Genomic DNA, 24655 nt, shown 5'->3' on the forward strand with positions numbered 1-24655 from the left:
CTATCCTATTAAGATCTGGATATCTGTTACTGCTATTGTCGGCTGGAGCCTGGGAGGAGGAAAGCTATCAACAAAAAAGGTCAATGAGCGTTAAAGATTTTTAGCATACTACTGAGACTCTTTATCTACCATAATCATAAGAAATAATAACTATAATTACTTATAGCCTGGTCAGTGAGACCTTGAGTAAATTTTCGAAGCATCCATGTTTCATACAGTTTCAGGGGATGGATATTTCCTGTTATTAACTCTATATCCTCTTCAACGGGAACAGAGAGACCTTTTTCGGTTGAAGCAATTTTGTCTTTTTCCTGGGCATTTTCAGTTTTCTCTTATTAGAGACTTGTAAAGCTTACATATACAAACTTACACGTTTAAAGCAAAGAAGGGATAGAGTAGTCCTGAGAGGACACTGTTTTGTAGCAGGCACACAAGACAGAGATAATATTCCCTTATTGCATTTGGCTCCCTAGCCCCATCTCCTTTGTGGAAAGCATTAGCATTCTGACTGGTCTCTGCACCCCACTAACTGGACGGAACACTGCATTGGCTTTCTTAGGGAGCACTGATGGTTGCTCTGAAAACTGTGGTTAGAGCTTGTGCAGCCAAAGTGCACAGGAAGGAAACAAGTATACTTCATATAACATGCTTACTCTGTTTTGCTTAATTAGCACTTATTCCCTGTAAGAGGCTGATTTCTGCTTTGACAGGGAGTAATCGAACTCTGTATTCACCCAAACCATAAGATTAAAGTTAACATACCTCAGCTTTTCATCCTACTGGAAGAAATGTAGGAAATCTAAAGTTATTTTTTAATCGCTGCTGTTTAGAATGCCTTAAGCCCATTCGCTGAACTTGTTAAAGAGCAGTGTTAATGAGGGTATTTTTCGTTTCTTTCTTTTTCGACCACAGCATGAATTCTCAGCCCAAAGTGTGCCCTGTTTCCCACAATAAAGACAGGGGAAAAAGTGCGAGTGTCTCACCACAAAGCATGAGACAACTACAAATACTCCTCTCCCAGAGTTAACATTGATGAGAGTCTTTGTGGAAAAGAACTTCCTCTTTTTGCGGGAATACAGTAGAAATGCAAGTTGTAGTCTCCACAATTTCACTACTGGAAAAATAATTTCATAGTCTATATATATATATATATATATATATATATATATATATATATATATATATATATATATATATATATATAGTTTTTTTTGTTTGTTTGTTTGTTTTTTTGCGGTACGCGGGCCTCTAACTGCTGTGGCCTCTCCCGTTGCGGACACAGGCTCTGCACGCGCAGGCTCAGCGGCCATGTCTCACGGGCCCAGCCGCTCCGCGGCATGTGGGATCTTCCCGGACCGGGGCACGAACCCGTGTCCCCTGCATCAGCAGGCAGACTCTCAACCACTGCGCCACCAGGGAAACCCCATAGTCCATACTTTTTTTGGTCTTCTTAAAAACATATACAGTGTTTACAATAAGGAGTAAAAGAGAAGATTTTCAATATGATATTTCAAGGAGCATTTTCTAAAGGCAAGATCCAGTCCCAACTTTGGAAAATTAACACACACCTATGAGATCAAAGAGTCACCTGCAAAAAATTTTATTATGTTTTTCTTTCATACTAGTTTCCTAAAGATGCATTGCTACTTCTTGGTAATGTAATAGTCAGAAATGACTATATGGTGGCCATTTGAGGAGAAGTGGCTCTTACATAAGTGTCTAGTGACCTTATCTCTTTTGATACAATACCTCTTGGTTTCAGAGGCTTGCACAGATTTCCTGTAAATGAATAAACTTAGTAAGATTTTTCTAACTATCAATTAATCTAAAAGTAGATTTAGAAATCTACTTCTGAAGCAGTTTTGTTAAGTAATTATTGGTCAATTCTCTTTCTGATTGTTACTTCTTTCTTCAAGACAAATCCCTGTACTTAGAGCAATTAATACCACCATCCCTGGCTCCTTGATTATTACACAGTGATGTTTCTTGAGAAAGAAGCTTACCCTTTTTTGGGGGAAACTTCAGTCCATGAAATAAAACTTCATTAAAACTAGATCTGCGTCTAATGCCAGTGTGATGCAGAGCAGTATCCCCTTTCTTTTGACTTTCCAGGCTGTGTGAAGAGAATGGTTCGGTTTGGCTTAGGAAGGGTTGTAGCTTAAGAGGATTGCATTATATTTCTGTGTCACTTTGGGGGGTTTTATTTCAATATTATATCCTGTTCTGTAAAAACACCATAGTCATTCTCTTATTTATTATTAAATAATTAAACGCTGCCCTTTGTTTACTTTCCCCTTTTGATCAGAAGACTCCTCTCCACTCTAGGCCTTGATCTGAGTTCCAATTCATCAGCTTGTAGTAGCTACACTTCTGATTTCTGAAGTCAGACAGATATGGATCCCATTTCTGTCTTCATCAGTTATCATTTAGCCTCTGATATATGCATACCAGAGCTGGCAGTGACAAACATTTTGCTTCTGCTTATTTTCCCAGGGTTCTGTGCATTTTCATATTTTATGTAGAGTTGAGATGGGGTGGAAAGAAAGAGCAGGAAACATGCTTTTAGGAAGGTCTGAGATACAAATCACATGGAGGTAACTGCTTGAGAGAAAACCACCCCTACCTGAGTATTGTCAATAAAGTAGCACAGGGAGGCAAACGAATCAATTGTTCACTAAAAATATTCTTCTTTAGAAGAATAAAATTCACAAGAAAGCCTCATTGCAAATAAAATATATTTGTTTTCCTAAAGGAAGATATTTGAAAAGTAGTAGTAAATACCTACTTTCACCTTCTGTGTCCCTAGTGTTCTATCTCCACTAAGTTTTATGAACACTACATAGAGGAGGAGCCTGAGTCTCAAAGACCATAAGTAAGACATGGATTCCAGAGCCTTTGCAAGGTCCTTTATGCCCCATGACTTCCCACTGCTTGTGCTGTTCATCCAGATAGGTGCTTAGGATACCAGAATGAATGCATCTCTTTCAAGAGGTTTTTAACAGATATCATTAGATAATAAACAAGTACAACGCCTAACAAATAGAACAGAATGCTTTATTTAAAGCAGAAACAGAATAAATGCTCACCTAGTATCGTTTAAATCCCCTTTAAGTTATTTTTTGAATCAACATGTTTATATCTGAGGGTATTTTCTTATTTTTTCCTAGTTCCCTTTACTTGCACCTCCTTTCTTTTTCTCTTTTCCCAACTGAAATGTTTATGGTTTCAAAAGTAATTTCTTCTTGAAGAAAATTTTCGTGTATACTAAGTGCTACCTAATGGAAGCCATAAGCATAGAGTCTGCTAGCATTTAGAGTGGTAAAATACATAGCCAGGTTGAATCAAGTGGGAGAGAAGTTTAATCACTCTTTTAAACTGGCAGTGTTGCCAGAGGTGGATTAATATGCTTTTTGAATCTCTTATGTGCTGTAAGTCTCCTTGATCACAATCACTATGTTAATGGTTGATGTTTTGAATTAGAGGTGTCTCCTGGGCTCAGCTGGGCCAACTCCCTTAATCTCTCTGGCCATATTAGGTGAGAGTATTCTCATTTCAATGCATGATCTATGTTAGAGGGAGTGTTGACTATACCAGACTCTTAACGTGGGCACCCAGAAAGTGGAAGAATCTCTCTACTGGTGATTAATCATAACTCTTTTCATTGTGAATATAGTCCTTCTCTTAGATAAGGGAGGAACACCATGAAAAATAGAAAGTTCTCGGGTGTCTGTGGAAGCTGGAGTGCTCTCGACCTGTCAGTTCACTGGCAGAGCAGGCTTCACACAGACACTAGAGAACAAAATGTGAAATTGGCACCAGCCAGCCTCTCCATTGCACAGGATACCCCTATTTAAATTTGACAACCAGGATATTTTACAATTTGAAATTCTTGTCATCTGGTTTTCTTTAGTTTCTTCATTGGGATGAAAAGACTGAGAAGCTTGTTAAAAAATCTGGAATTCTGATGGTGAGGCTTAACCAGATCTGTTGAGTCATCAATCAGCAAACATTGACCAACACTTACCATTCCCCCAATTACTATACTAAAGACCCAGACACATCTCAGATAGTGGTCTTGCTCATTCACTGTATTTACAGTACGTTTTTCTAAACGTAACCAGAGCTCAGGTAAAGACAATACATTGATTTGAGTCTGAAGTAAACAAAGTTGACTGGTCTGATCCCTTCAGTTTCCAGAATTATATGTTTCAGGTAGTAATTTTCCCAGCCCAATAGAACAAAGTCCTATCGTCTATTTATTTAATATTTTATCACAGTAGTCCTTGCCCCTTTGACCTCTAGTGAGGAAACGTGCATAAGAAACTGAAATATGCTTAGGTTCTATGGGTAAGTGCAGATAATGATATGAATGAAATTGAAAATAAAAGCCAAAGGTAGAAAAGGCAGTTCTGAATAGATGAAGTAAGACAGAGGTATTTGAAAAATCAAGTAGAAAAGATACAATAAGGAATGGAGAGCTTCTGGAAGTTTTCCAATAGGTGAGGGGTTGGTACTTTTTTTTTTTTTTTAAGAACATGTCTGGCAGTTGTATGCCAGAGAAAGTTATAAGGGGTTGACTATATGCATGAAGTCCAATGAGAACACTGTTTCTGTAGGCCACTGACGGTGTTCTGAGTGTACATTCTATAGTACTAGAATTTAAGTTAGGAAACAAAGGGTAATCTGATGTCATTTTAAATGAAATTTCACAAATGATTAGAGCTAAAAGGTGTCTTTTTTCACTCAGCCAACGCGTTGAGCACATACTATGGGGCAAGCACTGTGCTTATGGGTAAGAGATAAAAGAAAAAATAAAGGCCAGAGGAACTCAAAAGAGAGTGTGAGAGATGCATAAACAACTCATTACAATCGAATAGGGATAGGCTATTAAATAAATAGATCATAAAAATGTAACTTTGTAAAACAGAACTTGGAGTCAATAACCCTGTTAGGGGATATTGAAGAGGATGCCAACAATGAGGGGATCTTAGAATTAGGTTTTGAATGTCAGTAGGAATTTTCCACGTGGAGAGGAGGTCAGGGGCATACCAGGCAGAAGGAACATCCTGGACTTGAGAACCAACACAGTATATTTAGGTGATTGTAAATGAGATTTTTTTTTGACTAGAGTGTAGGTTATAAGTTGCCAAATGGTAGAAAATGGAGTATAAAAGTTAGGCTGGAATAAAAGTATAAAGTGTAATAATTCTTATGATGAAAGATAGGTGTTTTTCTATCTTTTAAATATTTTTAAAATAGAGACTGCTATGTAAGGCTTGAAAAAACACTAAATCAGAGTTGTACTGAGCTCAGGCTTAGCGGTGAAAATTTCTGTATTTTGTTTTCCAGGTTGGATACTGTTACAATTCTTTAACGTTTCTTTTTCCTAAGTAAAGGCATCTGGTGAAAATATGGGATCCATTTTATCCAGGGGATGTTTTGTCTTAACCTTCCTTCTATGTATTTTTTCTATTTAAAATGTGTTTACAGAATCTAATCATATGAAGTTCGGATACTTGAAGTACCTGCTCATGTTCTCTCTTTGACATAATGGGAATAATTGGGAAGTCTTCCCTAAATTTGAGACTACCATAACTGCTCTCTTATGTTGGTTATTCCTGTAGATGAACAAATTTTGGGTTCATCTGAGTGATTAGTTAAACTTAATCCTCACAGATTGATTCAGCAGGTCTGAGAAGATATCTCAGAATATGTATATAGAGAGGTAAACAATAAGAAATTACAGTAAGCACAAAAACAGATAAAGATCATTCATAATTTTTCATATGATTTTATTTTCTCTCATCTCTCTTATTTTTTTCATAACTTTTCTTTAATCATATGAAAAAGAAGGGAATTTACATGGCATAACAAAAGATATGCAAAACTTAAGGAAACACAATTTTCTTAAATTTCTCAAACTTATTTATATAGGATTCAGAATGCACTTAAAATGATTAAATGACTTAAGCTAATTCCTTTTTATTGCAAACTCTTTTAACCCCAATTAACCAAGCAAGAAACTGAGAGTCATTCTTTACTCTTCTCCCCTCCCTTAAACTCTGGAACAATCCTTAAGAGTTGTCATAATTATACTGTATATATATATATATATATATATATATATATATATATATATATATATACACACACACACACACACACACACACACACACACATATATGTCCATTCTTCTCTATGTCCATTGTCATATATTTTACATTTTTTACTCGGATGTAACATCCCATTTCACTTTTTCCCTGACTCCAGTATTATTTCTGTCTTGTTTATTCTCTGCATTGCAACCTAAATTTCACTCAATGGCTTAGAGCTCTTTGATAGCTTTTCTTTAATTTTGGGGAAAAGGCTTCAAGCCCTGTGCTCTTGCCTACTTGTCTACCCTTATCTGGTTTCTCTCTCCTTACTTAGCATCTCCTTCTTCCATAAATTTTCAGCAATACTCAATAGACTTCAGGGTTAGACTTCTCTTAATGCTGAACTTTCTCCAGATTATGTCATCAATTTGCATCATTCTTTACTCATTCAACCCTTGGTGAATGCACTCTCATCATATAAGTTTCAAAATAAACATCGAATATCTGGCTTTTCATGACTTCCATTAGAGATTAAATTCCCTTTCTATGTGTTCTTATAAAACTTGGCTGTCAAGTTACCTATGAGATGTATAGTTACATTTTATAGTTCATTTCCCCTACTACATTGTAAACTCCATGTGAAAAATGTCCTTACTTACCAGTGTTGTAGGTACTCAATGAATAGTTATTCTGTTAAAAGATTTATTCTGTTAAAAGTTAAGAGACAGTATATGTTCCATAAATAAGAGAAAATGTAGCTCAGAACCAAGTAGTGGCAAGAGGCTTGAATAAAAGCAGACAATATTGAGAGATAGATGGAATTTAGGTTAGACAGTACTTGGTTACTGAATTAATTGTGAAGGTGAGGGATGATTATATAGAGTCCAGAGTTTTATTATTTTTTTAAATTAATTTTTATTAGAATAGAGTTGCTTTACAATGTTGTGTTAGTTTCTGCTGTACAGCAAAGTGAATCAGTTATACCTATACATATATTCCCTCTTTTCTATATTTCTACCCATTTAGGTCACCAGAGAGTATAGAGTAAAGTTCCCTGTGCTATATCATAGTTTCTCATTAGTTATCTATTTTATACATAGTGGTGTATATATGTCAATCCAAATCTCCCAATTCATCCCACCCCCCTCCCCCCCTTGGTATCCATGTGTTTGTTCTCTACATCTGTCTCTATTTCTGCTTTGCAAATAAGTTCATCTGTACCAGTTTTCTAGATTCCAAATATAAGTGATATTATACGATATTTGTTTTTCTCTTTCTGACTTACTTCACTGTGTATGACAGTCTCTAGGTCCATCCATGTCTCTGCAAAGGGCACTATTTCATTCCTTATTATGGCTGAGTAATATTCCACTGTATATATGTACCACATTTTCTTTATTCATTTCTCTGTTGATGGACATTTAGGTTGCTTCAATGTCCTGGCTATTGTAAATAGTACTGCAATGAATATTAGGACACATGCATCTTTTTGAATTATGCTTTTCTCCAGGTATATGCCCAGGAGTGGGATTGCTGGGTCACATGGTAGTTCTATGTTTAGTTTTTTAAGGAACCTCCATACTGTTCTCCATAGTGGCTGTACCAATTTACATTCCCACCAACAGTGTAGGAGGGTTCCGTTTCCTCCACATGCTCTCCAGCATTTATTGTTTGTAGATTTTTTGATGATGGACATTCTGACCGGCGTGAGGTGATACCTCCTTGTAGTTTTGATTTGCATTTCTTTCATAATTAGTGAGGTTGAGCATCTTTTCATGTGTTTGTTGGCCATCTTTGGAGAAATGTCTACTTAGGTCTTCCATCCACTTTTTCATTGGGTTTTTTTTTTGATATTGATCTGCATGAGTTGCTTATGTATTTTACAAATTTATTTATGTTTACATACTTTGGAGATTAATCCCTTGTCAGTTGCTTCGTTTGCAAATATTTTCTCCCATTCTGAGGGTTGTCAGAGTCCAGAGCCTTCAGTGTTTCCCCAGTATCCAACTTGGACAACTGTACAAATAGCGGTGGTATAAATGATGTAGAGAGATGAATAGTGGAAGTAAGTATTGAAGGTAAAATTAATCATTCAGTAAAATCACATAATTAATTTTAAGTGTCCATGTTACATTTGGGCAGAGTTTTCCATTTGGCAATTATTTAGGTTTGTAAGAGACTCAGGAGAGAGATATGTAAGTTTTAGGTCAAGATCTGTGATATATATGGTGGCTGGAATCACAAGAGTAGATGAGACCATCTATCAAGGGCAGAAGAGAGCTTCTGAGAAATACACATCTCTTGGCAGAGGGCAAAGTGAGAGTGCCCAATGAAAAAGATAAGGATGTCCAGAGGCAGGAGGAAGAAGTAGCAAGTTAAGATGCTACTGTTGATAAGGTGAAAGATTTTTCTGAGATGACAAGTTTGATCAACAAAATCAAATATTGCTGAAAGGTGACATAATGACCAAACAATATTCATTCAATTTAATCACAAATTAAATGTTGGTGGATGCAATTCCAGTGCAGATAAGTAAAAAGAAAATAGCAAAATTGTGTGAGTCACGAGGTACATAAAGATAAGAAAATACAGACAATGAGAATAAATACAATTTTTGATAAAGTGTATTGTGAAATTAGGAAGAGAGAAAAGGTAGCTAGAGAATTACTTGCCATCAAGCAAGAATAATTTTTAATGGGAAGGGGGCAGCTTTTTAATGGGAGGGGGACAAAATAAAGTCGCTAAAGAGGAAAACCTTAACAATACCAATGAGATGGGAAAATGAATGGAAGATACTGAGGAAGTGAGAATAGGTATTTATAAACTATGTAGAAAAGCCATCCTTGTACGTAAAGAGAAAAAGTTAGTTAGTGGTGTTTTTGCTTTATAGTCTGTGTTTTCTCTGTGAAATAAAAGTTTGACGGGAGGTGATGTCCCCTCGAGATAGCGCTCATCAAATATCCTATGTGCTTATCTACAGTTTTCATCCTCCTTTGTAGTTAGACTGTTTTCCTTTCATTAGTTGTGGCCAGTGGCAAAGAAGCAGAATAAAGTGTATCACTTCTGAGCTGAGGTCATTAGGAGACAATGTCCCTCTTGTCTGGTCCTCTGCTGTTGTGACATTGGAGGTCACATAGTCCAGATGACGTGGCTGCAAGATGGATCTGGACCATATGATCTGTAAGGGCTTTACTTAGTAGAGAAATAAGTTACTCGTATTTTCCACTGAGATTCCTGTGTTAAATAGATCTCCCTGTGAGAGCACAGAGAACATAGCGAAGGCTGAAATGACAAAGACAGAGGGAGAGATGTTGGTAACACATGGAAGGTGCCTGGCAGATAATATATTAAATGGTAAACAAAGCTGTTGGAGTAAGAGAGAGTATATAAGAGATGAGAAGAAGACCAACTGTATGTAGTATCTAGTGCTAAGGAGTGAGGAGAGAAACAACTGAAAAAAATAAAAATAAAAAAATGATCAGAAAGAAGGTAGGTGGTATGCCAACAGAAATCATAAGATTGCTATAAAACATAAAGGAAGGTAGTTTTAAAAGAAGCTCCATTTAATGGAGTCAGTGTTTCCCAAAGGGAAAATCCTATGGGAACTGAAAATAAACCATCTGATTTGATGACTAAACTTTTATGAACAAAAATGGAACCATTTCAGGAAAGCCATGGGAGAAGACGCTGTGTTACAGTGGGGAGAGTAATCAATACATTGTGAAGAAAGGTGCCTTCATTTCCAAGAAATGCCAACTAAGAAGTGAAGAGAGCATATAAAGGGAAGGGATAATGTAAGAAAATTAAAAACAAAATTTAATTAAGGAAACTTGAATAATTTGTAGACAAAGAGGAAGGTATTAGTGAGAGACTGAAAATCAGAGAAAGTTATCTTATGTTGTTGTTATGGACTGAATTGTGTCCCCCCAAAAATTATATGTTGAAGCCCCTCTCAATTTTACTGTAGAAGATGGAAGTTAAATCCTTTAGGGAGGTAACTGAAGTTAACTGAAGTCATAAGGGTGGGGTAATAATCTGACAGGGACTGATTTTGTCCTTATAAGAAGAGGAATAGATTCCAGAGATCTCTCGCCCTATGCTCATAGAGGAAAGGCCGGGTGAGGACACTGCAAGAAGACAGCCATCAGCAAGCCAGGAAGATTGTTCTCACCAGAAACCAATTCTTATGGTATTCAATACCTTAATCTTGGACTTCCACCCTCCAGAACTGTGAGAAAATAAATTTCTGCTGTTTAAGTCATTCAGTCTAGAGTATTTCACTATAACAGCCCAACCAGACTAATACAGACCTTCATGTACACTGCAATATACAGAAGCTAAACAATGATTGTGAGCCAGAGATTACATCTTGAACAGAAGTGTAATGACACTTGTGGTGCTCACAACTTCACGAGTTTTGTCAGAAAGGTGAAAAAAAGTTAGTCAAACAACAGTTCTGATAGTGGACATTTTCTTTATGTTTTTGACATAAAGCAGTGTCTGACAACCTCCCTGATACCCATCAGTATCACAGTTTGATCCTGTGGCTGCAGTTCCACCTGGCACCAAGGTGATGTGTACTGTCCATTCTTTGGGTTTTGGGAGCTGTTACCTATTGCCAACAGGTGGGTCAAACCACTGGGGCTCTTCTGAAGTCCTCCCCAAATTTGGACCCAGCTTTAGCTCCAAATCAGGGTTTTCAGAGAGCACAGGGTGAGGCTCACCTGCCACAGTAGACACGTTGGCTAACGGGTTGCACTGCAGCACCCGCACGGGCAAGGACACCATCACGATGCCACCATTCTTCTTCTGCAGGGGCGGACCGGTGGACAGTCAGCTTGGCCTCCAGCACAGCCTCCTGCCTGTTCACTCTCTCGGTCCCTGTGAGGAAGGTATTCAGCCCTAGCTTTGAGGTCAGATTCATCTCCTCTCTGGGTTTGTGTGAATGGAGGAGCCGCAGCCCTCGTCTGGGTGGTGTCTTGGCCCTGGATTTCCAGGTTTGGAGGAGTATCTTACTACTAGACCCCCACCTAGTGCTCAAAAGTTCAGGGGCGAGAGCCGGAGGAAGATGGCGGAAGAGTAAGACGCGGAGATCACCTTCCTCCCCACAGATACATCAGAAATTCATCTACACATGGAACAACTCCAACAGAACACCTACTGAACGCTGACAGAAGACCTCAGACCCCCCAAAAGGCAAGAAACTCCCCACATACCTGGGTAGGGCAAAAGAAACAAGAATAAACAGAGACAAAAGGATAGGGACGGGACCTGCACCAGTGGGAGGGAGCCGTGAAGGAGGGAAGGTTTCTACACACTACAAGCCCCTTCGCGGGCGGAGACTGCAGGTGGCGGAGGGGGAAAGCTTCGGAGTGGCGGAGGAGAGCACAGCAACAGGGGTGTGGAGGGCAAAGCAGAGAGATTTTGGCACAGAGGATCGGTGCCCTCAGGCACACACCAGCCCGAGAGACTTGTCTGCTCGGCCGCCAGGGCGGGCGGGGCTGGGAGCTGAGGCTCGGGTATCGGCTTTCAGTCGGAGCGCAGGGAGAGGTCTGGGGCTGGCGGCAGGAAGAGACCCTGAAGGGGTTAGTGCTAGCCCGGAGGGAGTCCGGGGAAAGGGTCTGGAGCTACCGGAGAGGCAAGAGACTTTTTTCCCTTTTGTTGCCTGGTGCGCGAGGAGAGGGCATTCCCCTCCCTCCCCTCTGCCTGAGTGAGCCAGAGCCCCCGAATCAGCGGCTCCTTTAAACCCGTCCTGTCGGAGCGAAGAACGGACGCCCTCCGGCGACCTACGCGCAGAGGCGGGGCCAGGTCCAAGGCTGAGACCCGGGAGCTGTGAGAGCAGAGACAGGGAAATCTCTCTGTGCAGCCTCCGAGGCAGCGGATTAAAGCTCCACGGTCCATTTGATGTGCCCTGCGTCTGGGGAGTGCATGAATGGACAGCGAATCATCCCAAATTGAGGAAGTGGACCTTGAGGACAAGATTTAAGACTTTCCCCCCACCCTTTTTTTTTCCTCTTTTTACAACGAATTATCTCAAATTAAGGAGGTGGACTTAGCAAGATTTCAGACTTTTCGCCCTTTTCCTCTTTTTACAACGAATTATCCCAAATCGAGGAGGTGGACTTGGAGAGCAAGATTTTTGATTTTTCCCCCTGCTCTCTTTTTGTGAATGTGTATGTGTAATCTTCTGTGTAAGATTCTCTCTGTATAGCTTTGCTTCCACCATATGTCCCAGGGTTCTTTCGGTCCGTGTTTTTTTTTTTTTCAATAATTACTTTTTAATTTTAATAACGCTACTATATTTCAGACTTTATTCTATTTTACTTTACCTGCTCTTTCTTTTTTTCCTCCCTTCCCTTCCTCCCTCCCTCCCTCCCTCCGCTCCTCCTTTCCTTCTTTCTTTTTCTTTCCTCCATCCCTCCCTCCCTCCCACCCTTCTTTTTTCCACTTTCTTTTTCTTTCCTTCCTCCCTCCCTCCCTCCCTCCTGTCTTTCTTTCTTTCTTTCCTTCCTCCCTCCCTCCCTCTCTTCTTCCATTCACTCTTCCTTTTGCTTTCATTCCTCCCTCCCTCCCTCCTTTCTTTCCTTTCTTTCCATCCTTCCTCCCTCCCTCCTTTCTTTCTTTCTTCCTTCCTTCCTTCCTTACTTCCCTTCTTCCTTTCTTTCAATCTCTCTTTCTTTCTTCTACTAATTATTTCTTCCTACTTTTTCTCACTGTTATTCTGAGCCGGGTGGATGAAAGGCTCTTGGTGCTGCAGCCAGGAGTTAGTGCTGTGCCTCTGAAGTGGGAGAGCCAACTTCAGGACACGGGTCCACAAGAGACCTCCCAGCTCCACATAATATCAAGCAGCGAAAATCTCCCAGGGATCTCCATCTCAACACCAGCACCCAGCTTCAGTCAACGACCAGCAAGCTACAGTGCTGGTCACCCGATGCCAAGCAACTAGCAAGGCAGGAACACAACCCCACCCATTAGCAGAGAGGATACCTAAAAACATAATAAGGCCACAGGCACCCCAAAACACACCACCAGACGTGGACCTGTCCACCAGAAAGACAAGATCGAGCTTCAACCACCAGAACACAGGCATTAGTCCCCCCCACCAGGAAGCCTACACAACGTACTGAAACAACCTTAGCCACGGGGGACAGACACCAAAAACAACGGGAACTACGAATCTGCAGCCTGCAAAAAGGAGACCCCAAACACAGTAACATAAGCAAAATGAGAAAGCAGAAAAACACACAGCAGGTGAAGGAGCAAGATAAAAACCTACCAGACCTAACAAATGAAGAGGTAATAGGCAGTCTACCTGAAAAAGAATTCAGAATAATGATAGTAAAGCTGATCCAAGATTCTATTTCCCAGATCCAAAATCTTGGAAATAGAATAGACAATATGCAAGAAACAGTTAACAAGGACCTAGAAGAACTAAAGATGAATCAAGCATCGATTAAAAACACAATAAATGAAATGAAAAATACTCTAGATGGGATCAATAGCAGAATAACTGAGGCAGAAGAACGGATAAGTGAGGTGGAAGATAAAATAGTGGAAGTAACTGATGCAGAGAAAAATAAAGAAAAAAGAATGAAAAGAACAGAGGACAGTCTCAGAGACCTCTGGGACAACATTAAACGCACCAACATTCGAATTATAGGGGTTCCAGAAGAAGAAGAGAAAAAGAAAGGGACTGAGAAAATATTTGAAGAGATTATAGTTGAAAACTTCCCTAATATGGGAAAGGAAATAGTTAATCAAGTCCAGGAGGCACAGAGAGTCCCATACAGAATAAATCCAAGAAGAAATACGCCAAGACACATATTAATCAAACTGTCAAAAATTAAACACAAAGAAATCATATTAAAAGCAGCAAGGGAAAAACAACAAATAACACACAAGGGAATCCCCATCAGGTTAACAGCTGATCTCTCAGCAGAAACTCTACAAGCCAGAAGGGAGTGGCAGGACATAATTAAAGTGATGAAGGAGAGAAACCTGCAACCAAGATTACTCTACCCAGCAAGGATCTCATTCAGATTTGATGGAGAAATTAAAACCTTTACAGACAAGCAAAAGCTGAGAGAGTTCAGCACCACAAAACCAGCTTTACAACAAATGCTAAAGGAACTTCTCTAGGCAAGAAACACAACAGAAGGAATATACCTACAATAACGAACCCAAAGCCATTAAGGAAATGGGAATAGGAACATACATATCAATAATTACCTTAAATGTAAATGGACTAAATGCTCCCACCAAAAGACACAGAGTGGCTGAATGGATACAAAAACAAGACCCATATATATGCTGTCTCCAAGAGACCCACTTCAGACCTAGAGACACATACAGATTGAAAGTAAGGGGATGGAAAAAGATATTCCATGCAAATGGAAATCAAAAGAAAGCTGGAGTAGCAATTCTTATATCAGACAAAATAGACTTTAAAATAAAGACTATTAGAAGAGACAAAGAAGGACACTACATAACGATAAAGGGATCGATCCAAGAAGAAGATATAACAATTGTAAATATTTATGCACCCAACATAGGAGCACCTCAATACATAAGGCAAATACTAACAGCCATAAAAGGGGAAATCGACAGTAACACAATCATAGTAGGGGACTTTAACACCCCACTTTCACCAATGGACAGATCATCCAAAATGAAAATAAATAAGGAAACACAAGCTTTAAATGATACATTAAACAAGATGGACTTAGTTGATATTTATAGGACATTCCACCCAAAAACAACAGAATACACATTTTTCTCAAGTGCTCATGGAACATTCTCCAGGATAGATCATATCTTGGGTCACAAATCAAGCCTTGGTAAATTTAAGAAAATTGAAATTGTATCAAGTATCTTTTCTGACCACAATGCTATGAGACTAGACATCAATTACAGGAAAAGATCTGTAAAAAATACAAACACATGGAGGCTAAACAATACACTACTCAATAATGAAGTGATCACTGAAGAAATCAAAGAGGAAATTAAGAAATACTTAGAAACAAATGACAATGGAGACACGACGACCCAAAACCTATGGGGCGCAGCAAAAGCAGTTCTAAGGGGGAAGTTTATAGCAATACAATCCCACCTTAAGAAACAGGAAACATTTCGAGTAAACAACCTGACCCTGCACCTAAAGCAATTAGAGAAAGAAGAACAAAAAACCCCCAAAGTTAGCAGAAGGAAAGAAATCATAAAGATCAGATCAGAAATAAATGAAAAAGAAATGAAGGAAACGATAGCAAAGATCAACCAAACTAAAAGCTGGTTCTTTGAGAAGACAAACAAAATTGACAAACCATTAGCCAGACTCATCAAGAAAAGAAGGGAGAAGACTCAAATCAGTAGAATTAGAAATGAAAAAGGAGAAGTAACAACTGACACTGCAGAAATACAAAAGATCATGAGAGATTACTATAAGCAACTCTATGCCAATAAAATGGACAACCTGGAAGAAATGGACAAATTCTTAGAAATGCACAACCTACCAAGACTGACTCAGGAAGAAATAGAAAATATGAATAGACCAATCACAAGCACTGAAATTGAAACTGTGATTAAAAATCTTCCATCAAACAAAAGCCCAGGACCAGATGGCTTCACAGGCGAATTCTATCAAACATTTAGAGAAGAGCTAACACCCATCCTTCTCAAACTCTTCCAAACAATATCAGAGGACGGAACACTCCCAAACTCATTCTACGAGGCCACCATCACCTTGATACCAAAACCAGGCAAGGATGTCACAAAGAAAGAAAACTACAGGCCAATATCACTGATGAACATAGATGCAAAAATCCTCAACAAAATACTAGCAAACAGAATCCAACAGCACATTAAAAGGATCATACACCATGATCAAGTGGGGTTTATTCCAGGAATGCAAGGATTCTTCAATATACGCAAATCAATCAATGTGATACACCATATTAACAAGTTGAAGGAGAAAAACCATATGATCATCTCAATAGATGCAGAGAAAGCTTTCGACAAAATTCAACACCCATTTATGATAAAAACCCTGCAGAAAGTAGGCATAGAGGGAACTTTCCTCAACATAATAAAGGCCATATATGACAAACCCACAGCCAACATTGTCCTCAATTGTGAAAAACTGAAACCATTTCCACTAAGATCAGGAACAAGACAAGGCTGCCCACTCTCACCACTCTTATTCAACCTAGTTTTGGAAGTTTTAGCCACAGCAATCAGAGAAGAAAAGGAAATAAAAGGAATCCAAATTGTAAAAGAAGAAGTAAAGCTGTCACTGTTTGCAGATGACATGATACTATACATAGAGAATCCTAAAGATGCTACCGAAAAACTACTAGAGCTAATCAATGAATTTGGTAAAGTAGCAGGATACAAAATTAATGCACAGAAATCTCTGGCATTCCTGTACACTAATGATGAAAAATCTGAAAATGAAATCAAGAAAACACTCCCATTTACCATTGCAACAAAAAGAATAAAATATCTAGGAATAAACCTACCTAAGGAGACAAAAGACCTGTATGCAGAAAATTATAAGACACTGATGAAAGAAATTAAAGATGATATAAATAGATGGAGAGATATACCATGCTCCTGGATTGGAAGAATCAATATTGTGAAAATGACTCTACTACCCAAAGCAATCTACAGATTCAATGCAATCCCTATCAAACTACCACTGGCATTTTTCACAGAAGTAGAACAAAAAATTTCAAAATTTGTTTGGAAAAACAAAAGACCCCGAGTAGCCAAAGCAATCTTGAGAACGAAAAACGGAGCTGGAGGAATCAGGCTGCCTGACTTCAGACTATACTACAAAGCTACAGTAATTAAGACAGTGTGGTACTGGCATAAAAACAGAAAGATAGATCAGTGGATCAGGATAGAAAGCCCAGAGATAAACCCACGCACATATGGCCAACTTATCTTTGATAAAGGAGGCAGGAATGTACAGTGGAGAAAGGACAGCCTCTTCAATAAGTGGTGCTGGGAAAACTGGACAGGGACATGTAAAAGTATGAGATTAGATCATTCCCTAACACCATACACAAAAATAAGCTCCAAATGGATTAAAGACCTAAATGTAAGGCCAGAAACTATCAAACTCTTAGAGGAAAAGATAGGTAGAACACTCTATGACATAAATCACAGCAAGATCCTTTTGGACCCACCTCCTAGAGAAATGGAAATAAAAACAAAGATAAACAAATGGGACCTAATGAAACTTCAAAGCTTTTGCACAGCAAAGGAAACCATAAACAAGACCAAAAGACAACCCTCAGAATGGGAGAAAATATTTGCAAATGAAGCAACTGACAAAGGATTAATCTCCAAAATTTATAAACAGCTCATGCAGCTCAATAGCAAAAAAAAAAACAACCCAATCCAAAAATGGGCAGAAGACTTAAATAGGCATTTCTCCAAAGAAGATATACAGACTGCCAACAAACACATGAAAGAATGCTCAACATCATTAATCATTAGAGAAATGCAAATCAAAACTACAATGAGATATCATCTCACACCAGTCAGAATGGCCATCATCAAGAAATCTAGAAACAATAAATGCTGGAGAGGGTGTGGAGAAAAGGGAACGCTCTTGCACTGCTGGTGGGAATGTGAATTGGTACAGCCACTATGGAGAACAGTATGGAGGTTCCTTAAAAAACTAAAAATAGAACTACCATATGACCCAGCAATCCCACTACTAGGCATATACCCTGAGAAAACCATAATTCAAAAAGAGACATGTACCAAAATGTTCATTGCAGCTCTATTCACAATAGCCCGGAGCTGGAAACAACCTAAGTGTCCATCATCAGATGAATGGATAAAGAAGATGTGGCACATATATACAATGGAATATTACTCAGCCATAAAAAGAAACGAAACTGAGCTATTTTTAATGAGGTGGATAGACCTAGAGTCTGTCATACAGAGTGAAGTAAGTTAGAAAGAGAAAGACAAATACCGTATGCTAACACATATATATGGAATTAAAAAAAAAAATGTCATGAAGAACCTAGGGGTAAAAGGGGAATAAAGACACAGACCTACTTGAGAATGGACTTGAGGATATGGGGAAGGGGAAGGGTAAGCTGTGACAAAGGGAAAGAGAGGCATGGACATATATACACTACCAAACGTAAGGTAGATAGATAGTGGGAAGCAGCCACAGAGCACAGGGAGATCAGCTCGGTGCTTTGTGACCGCCTGGAGGGGTGGGATGGGGAGGGTGGGAGGGAGGGAGATGCATGAGGGAGGGGATGTGGGAACAGATGTATATGTATGACTGATTCACTTTGTTATAAAGCAGAAATTAAAAAAAAAAAAAAAAAGTTCAGGGGCTGTGGACAGTGGGTTTTGGGAGCAGAAGATATTTAACCTGGCATTTGAGGAAATTGAGAGAGAAGAGGCTCAGGTTCAAGGGCTCCTGGTTTGAATCTCTTGCTTTAGGTTTGAGGGCCAGGGCAGTCTCTCACCAGATACTGCAGGATATCATCAGGAACATTCCGAGTGTTCTTGCACATATCCCAGGCAGCTGAATGGGAGAAGATGACAGGTGCCTGTGAGAATTCTAGGGCTCGCTGTGCCACAGCATCCGAGACATGGGACAAGTCCACCATCATGCCCAGGCGGTTCATTTCTGCCACCACCTTCTGCAGGGACAGGATGAGGAGAGGGCATGAGGGCTGCATTTATCTTGTGTGCATTTATCTGTAGGGAACAGGTGGGGCTATACATTCATGTGGGGCAGGGTATGGAAGCCGGGTCCTTACCTCGCCAAAGCTGGTCAGCCGACTGACATTGCTGTAGAAGAGGTGGATACCCTTTGCTGAGCTCTGCGCACTGCAGGATGGCCAGGAGGCATTCTAAAGGGTGGCCGTGACTTGGCTACAAGAGCCTAGAAAGAGGTTCTGTCGAACCGTCTACAACTGCAACTCCCTGGTGAAAGAGGAGGGACCCAAACTGGGCTGTGCCTGGCATTAGGAGGGCCCTTCTGGGGATTCTGTCTTGTTCTGCAATCCTCCATTCCCCTCCCCACCCCAGGTTCAGGGCCAGATCCCAGGCGTAAACTTGCTCTGGGCCCCAGCATGATCTTTGGCAGATCCCTGCCTCACTGGGCCCTTACCATCTGCACTGTGCTCACCAGGGCGTGTTGCAGGTGTGGGTGAGTGTCACATAGCGCACACCCAGTGCATAAAAGGTACGCAAGATGGAGAGGCTACTCTCCAGTGAGTGGCCTCCCTCCACACCAGTGAGGCAAGGCAACATCCGGGTATTGTTGAGAGCTGGGGGCAGGCAGGTCAGATGATCATTTTCAGAGGCAGGGGTAGCTTACTGAAGTCCCTAACACATACCACCACCAGTCTCTTTACATTTTTTTCTGTTTTTTGGCCGTGCCGCGCAGCATGAGGGTCTTAGTCCCCCCACCGGGGATCAAACACGAGCCCCCTGCAGGGGAAGCGTGGAGTCTTAACCTCTGGACTGCCAGGGAAGTCCCCCGTCTACCTTTAACTGAGGTCACAAGCTCCAGCTCAGAATAGGAGGCCCACATGAGGCGGATGAAGTGAACTTGCTCCAGGGTGAGGCGCACAGCATCCCGTTCGTGGGTCTGGCATGGGACGTAGGCTGACCAGAACTGAGAGAAGACCAGGGCTTAGTTTGGGTTTTGGAGCTCCTTGGGCTTCTCATAGCCTCCTCAGCTGGCACAGCACTTACTGTGCCCAGAAGTCACATGTAATGCGTTGCTTTTTCTGTGGTGCTTGGATGCCCGTCAGGTTGGCTCACTGTGACCCCTGTAGGCCCCAGCAACCATGGCATAGAACTTTCTAGGTCACTATGGTAACTTAGTTCCAATGTGACTAACCTGTGGTCTCTGAGACCCCCAAACTGCCCCACATTCCCCAGCAGCCATGGTGGCACCTTGTGTGTCCCTTTGGTACCTGGGCAACCACGAGACCAGCTTTCAGCCTGTCCAAGCTGGTCTGGCCATGGCTGAAATTGCGCAGATTAACATCCTGTAGCCCGTGGTGTTAAAACTGCCTCGGGACCAGGGGCATGTCGTTGTGGCTGGAGGGAGGTCAAGGCAAATGGGTGGGCTCCTTAGGTCTTGGGATCAGGCAGGACACATTGCCTGGCCTGGGCCAGCCTGGGGGTCGCCCACCTCACACTGTCACACAGACTATACTAGGAGCAGCTGAGGCCTGGGCTGAGGGGTTCCCACCAGGGAGGGGATGACAGAGAAGGGAAAAGTCATCCCTAGATGATGGAGAGGACACCCAGGGGTGGTGTGAGGGAGCCTCCCCACTAGCGCTGCATGCTCCGGACCTCCTCCCCTGCCCAGGGCCAGGCTAGGCCCCCACCGGCCCCCAGCAGCCCGCACACACTGCAGCCACCCGTCCACAAGTGGGAAGTCCTGCATTAGGGCCCTCGTGTGCTCCCATGAACTTGGGGTGCTGGAGGTGCCCGGCGTGGTCTGCACGGGTTACGGTTCACAGCAACAGACCCAGCAGGAGCAGCAGACACAGCAGAGGCCGCTGGCTGAGTGCGCGGGGACCTTCGAGGCCCCCTGGCCGCAAGCTGCGCAGGGCCAGGCAGGCGGGCAGAGGCGGGTCTGAGAGGGGAGGGCGATGGGGTTCTGTCCGTCGACACAGGCCACACAGCGGCGCGGCCTCGTGAGGGGTACGGGTTGACGGAGGGGATACAGAGTCACAGGACCCTGCGACCCGTGTGCGGAGAGCCGCGATCCACGAAGCCAGGCAGCCACAGGGCGGCACTGCCTCCCGCCCCCTGCTCGGAGGCAGCTCCCGCGGGCTAAGCTGGCCTCTGCGGAGAGCCCACTCGCCTCCCGTCGCGGGTTCCCTCCGCCCCTGCCCCTCTTCCCGCTCCCACTGCTCCGAGGGGGCGCCCTAGCTTGCTCTCCCCCGCCCCTAACCTTCCTGTCCAAGCTGGGGTGCTTCTCTCAGAGGGCCACCTTCAGCCCGAGGCCTCCCGGGAGCGCAACTCCTCCCCATCTGCCTGCAGCCGGCCCCGCCCACCCCGAGGGCTGCGTGCCAGTGTCTCTGTGGCCACAAGTGCTCTGGGCTCCCGGTTTCCCGGGACTGGGCCATGGGAGGTGGCGTGGGGGAAGAGATAGTTTCTGGAAATGGGGGGTTAACCTTGTGAGCTCTGGATTCAGGAAGGGGCCCTGTGCCCCCGACCTGCTCTCTCCACCTACTTGACTCCCCAGCCTGCATGACCATTCTCTGGGGACTTCAACCAGCGCCTGGGAACTAGCAGGAACCTCCCCCACTTCTGGCAGCCAGACTCAGGAAAGAGCGCCCTCAGGAGTCGCTACACCTCCCCAGGGCCTGAATAGAGGGACCCTTGGGATGTGAACTGAACAACCTTCTGGGGAGAGTCAGCGACACTTTTACTCAACAGAGCAGGAACCCAGTCAGCAGGCTACTTGAGTGGAAGGAAATGAAGTCATTTCCATGGCAGCAGAGCCCCCACCGCAGCAACCTTCCTCCCAGAGCTGCTGGCTGACCTTCTGGCCAGGATCCCTCCTACCTCAGCATGGAAGGCCTAGCCTCGTGGAGAAGAATAAGTTCTGAGGAAAGACCTGGCACCTGGGTTCTGCTGCTACACTTGCCTTATCTCGTGGCACTTGTGGCTCTAGCTTTCCCAGAAACCTCAAGGGCTAAGTGCCTGTGCTTGCTCAGAGGCCGCACGCCATTCCCCATTTCCAGCCTCAGGCCCTCCCGCTAGCTCCCTCCTCTAGGGACCACCTCCCCGCAACACACACACACACATGCACACACACACACACTTGGGATGGGCCTTCTCACAGAAGCTCAACCACTGAGATGCTTTAGGGACTGTGCCCAAACTCCTTCATCCCCAGCCTCTCAAGTTTTTGCTCTAATCCCTGGCACCCCCTGGAGCTGTTCCATCTTTGGAAACTTTCCCGGGTGGCAGGAGTGCCTAGCACAGGGTACTGACCTAAGTCTGAACACTGGCGACCCTAGAAGTCTGTTACACAAAAACATTTTATTGAGCAGTAAGGGACCCCACTGGGGACAGAAAGGGCTGGCAATAAAGGAGCATGTGAACCTCGGGGCAGGGTGCGAGCTGCTTGACTCTCTATCCTGTTCTTGCTTCAGGGAGCAGGTCTACCTGGGTCTCTCTATCCTGCCTCCTGAGACCGCAGGCAGGAGGCTCTTTGGGAAAACACAGATTGCTGCTTTCCATTTCAAAAAGCCCAGCTTCCCCCTGGTTTGTGGTGGTGGCCGCTGACAATGGCTCAGGACAGGAGCCCATGTGTAGATTGCTAAGGCTTCTCTGCACGCTGTCTCTGCTGCTGCATCCTCCTTGGCTCATAGAGTGTAGACATTTCTTTCTTCAGCTCACAAAGGGGCCCCTGAGGATTGAGCAGAGGAACGTCAGGTTTTCTTCCAGACCAGCTTCAGCCCTGGGATGTTCAGGGCAGACTCTCATTACAAACCTCAGTTTCTGAGGCTCCTGGCTTACGGCCATTTAGTGTAGAAGGAGGCTCCTGCCTGGGAAACGCCCACAGAGAACAACTCAAGTTCTAATCTGTGGCAGTTGGCAGTTGGGGGGCGGGGTCACGGCAGGAAGAGGCATTCACTGCCTTAGGCAGTTAAACCATTGCCCTCTCTTCAGGATGGATCATCTGCAAGACTCTGTGGGGTTCGCCTCCTGGCACAATGCTACAATCGCCGTATTTTGGATCTGGGGCAAACCAGGTCTTTGCTGGACATTTCGAAGAGTGCTTTCTCTTGGGAGCACGTCTGGCGACTGGCTTCTCTGTTTCCACCTTTGCTGGCGTGGCCAAAGAAACATCCCCGTAGGCCCAGTAGCCACCAACGGAGCAGTATGTCTCCCCATTCCGGCCCAACTGTGTTTCTCCACACCTTTGGTAGAGGACATGGTAGTGACCACTTGTAGGAGGACAAACGGGAGCCACTGCTGCTGCAAAGAAAATCAGAACTGATCAGTCACTTCTGCTGTGCACAGTCTCCTGCCAGAATTTCCCTCTCTCATGTCTCTCCCAGTTTCTGGCTGAAGAACTTTAATCTACTTGACATACAAAACACAGCCTTGGCCCATCACCTCTATGAGTCCCTAGAGAAGGGACACTGGCTGCAAAAGCAATCCCTAGAGCCTATGGCTGCAGCAGACGAGGAAGTCTCTTCACCGTTTCCAGGGAAAACAGTAGAACCCGAAAGTAATTGCATTCATGATCCTCTCCATCTCTCCCTTCTACAACAGAGAAAACATTTCTTGCAGTCTGTCACTTCTGACGCTTTAATAGAAATGTCTTTCAAGTTTTGGAAAAACATAATCCAATATAAATTGGATAAGAACGCCGCCCAACTTGGCATCCCCTCTTTGGCCCCATTTATACTGCCTGATGCTACCACAATGAAGTTTAGCCTTCTGATACTCTTATGTTGATTAGAACAAGGCGTAATAGTGAGGCAGAGTGATCAGGAGACTCAGAACCGGGTTCTGGGTACCAAGTCTAGGCTCACATCAACCCAGCCTCCTGGGACACCATCTCCTCAGCCCTCCAGTCTCATTAGCACTTCATCACTGCCCCTTCATTCTTCCCATCTTTCCATCAATATGGCACCACCCTCTCCCCTAGTACTCAAGCCACTCAGTATGGGATGTGTCTGAAGGGACCAATATAGACGTCTACATAACAACACACAGGTGCCTGGGTTTGAAGGAGCGGTTCAAGAGTGGCCCTCTTCCTCAAACTGCTCCATTTACCATTTGCCAATAAAAATGGACTTTTCTTTAGCTAAGAGGCCAATCAGGAAAGGGTCTGAATGGAAGCATCCTGTAGCCCAAAGGGGAAGGCTCCATTTATAAAGCTTAGAACTGTCCTGCACATTTGTCCAGGGATGACCTTTGACTTGTCCTCAGCAGTGAGCACTGGGGGTCACTGAAGCTGTCCCAGGTCACTAGTATTACTTAGAGCTGGGAAAGCGCTCAGGTGTATGTGGTGGGCAAGCCCCACAGGAACATGTGCCAGCCAGGTGAGGTTGTGTGTACACCATACCTCCTGTCGAGATGCCCGGTCTGGGTGCACATGCTGCACTGTCCACCCAGGGAACAGAGCACAGATTAGAGTACATATCCACTATCTGCTGAGAAATTCTCTCTCAGAAAACCAAACATTGGTATCTGGTGGAGAACTGGTAGGCAAGTTTCTCTGAGGGCAGCACGTTTCAACAGTCACCCTGCCATGGAACTGTGAGAAGGCCTGTGAGGGCATCACTACCCAGTGAGGTCATGTAAAGAACCTGTGACTCGAGGGGTAGGCTTCAGGAGGAGGGGCAGTTTTGTGGAGGAGAACAGGGTAGAGGCAGAGGTACTCCGCCTGGCCCCTCACAAACGGGATTTCCAGCCCATGCCCTATTCTAACTGACACCGCACGTGTGGCATGCCGGTGTGCTGGCCCAGCCCCAGGGGCACCAGGTGGGCAAGAGAGACCAACATTCTGAGATGTTTTTGAGAGGCAAGTTCA

At 43.2% G+C, this 24655-nt stretch overlaps 1 pseudogene across 1 annotated transcript; it reads right to left on the bottom strand.

Annotated features, from left to right (window-relative positions):
- LOC307065331 (dipeptidase 2-like) lies at positions 1–24219 on the bottom strand (annotated as a pseudogene). The gene is made up of 11 exons: positions 24188–24219; positions 22860–23030; positions 22601–22655; positions 20511–21005; positions 20058–20184; positions 19624–19753; positions 19262–19403; positions 18891–18960; positions 18594–18770; positions 10709–10905; positions 1–64 (listed from the first exon to the last, which is right to left on the bottom strand). The product of its transcript is annotated as a dipeptidase 2-like (transcript).
- Positions 24220–24655: the final 436 nt, after the last annotated feature.

This window comes from Hyperoodon ampullatus (genome assembly GCF_949752795.1).
Source record: "Hyperoodon ampullatus genome assembly, chromosome: 17".
Classification (NCBI taxonomy): Eukaryota; Metazoa; Chordata; class Mammalia; order Artiodactyla; family Ziphiidae; genus Hyperoodon; species Hyperoodon ampullatus.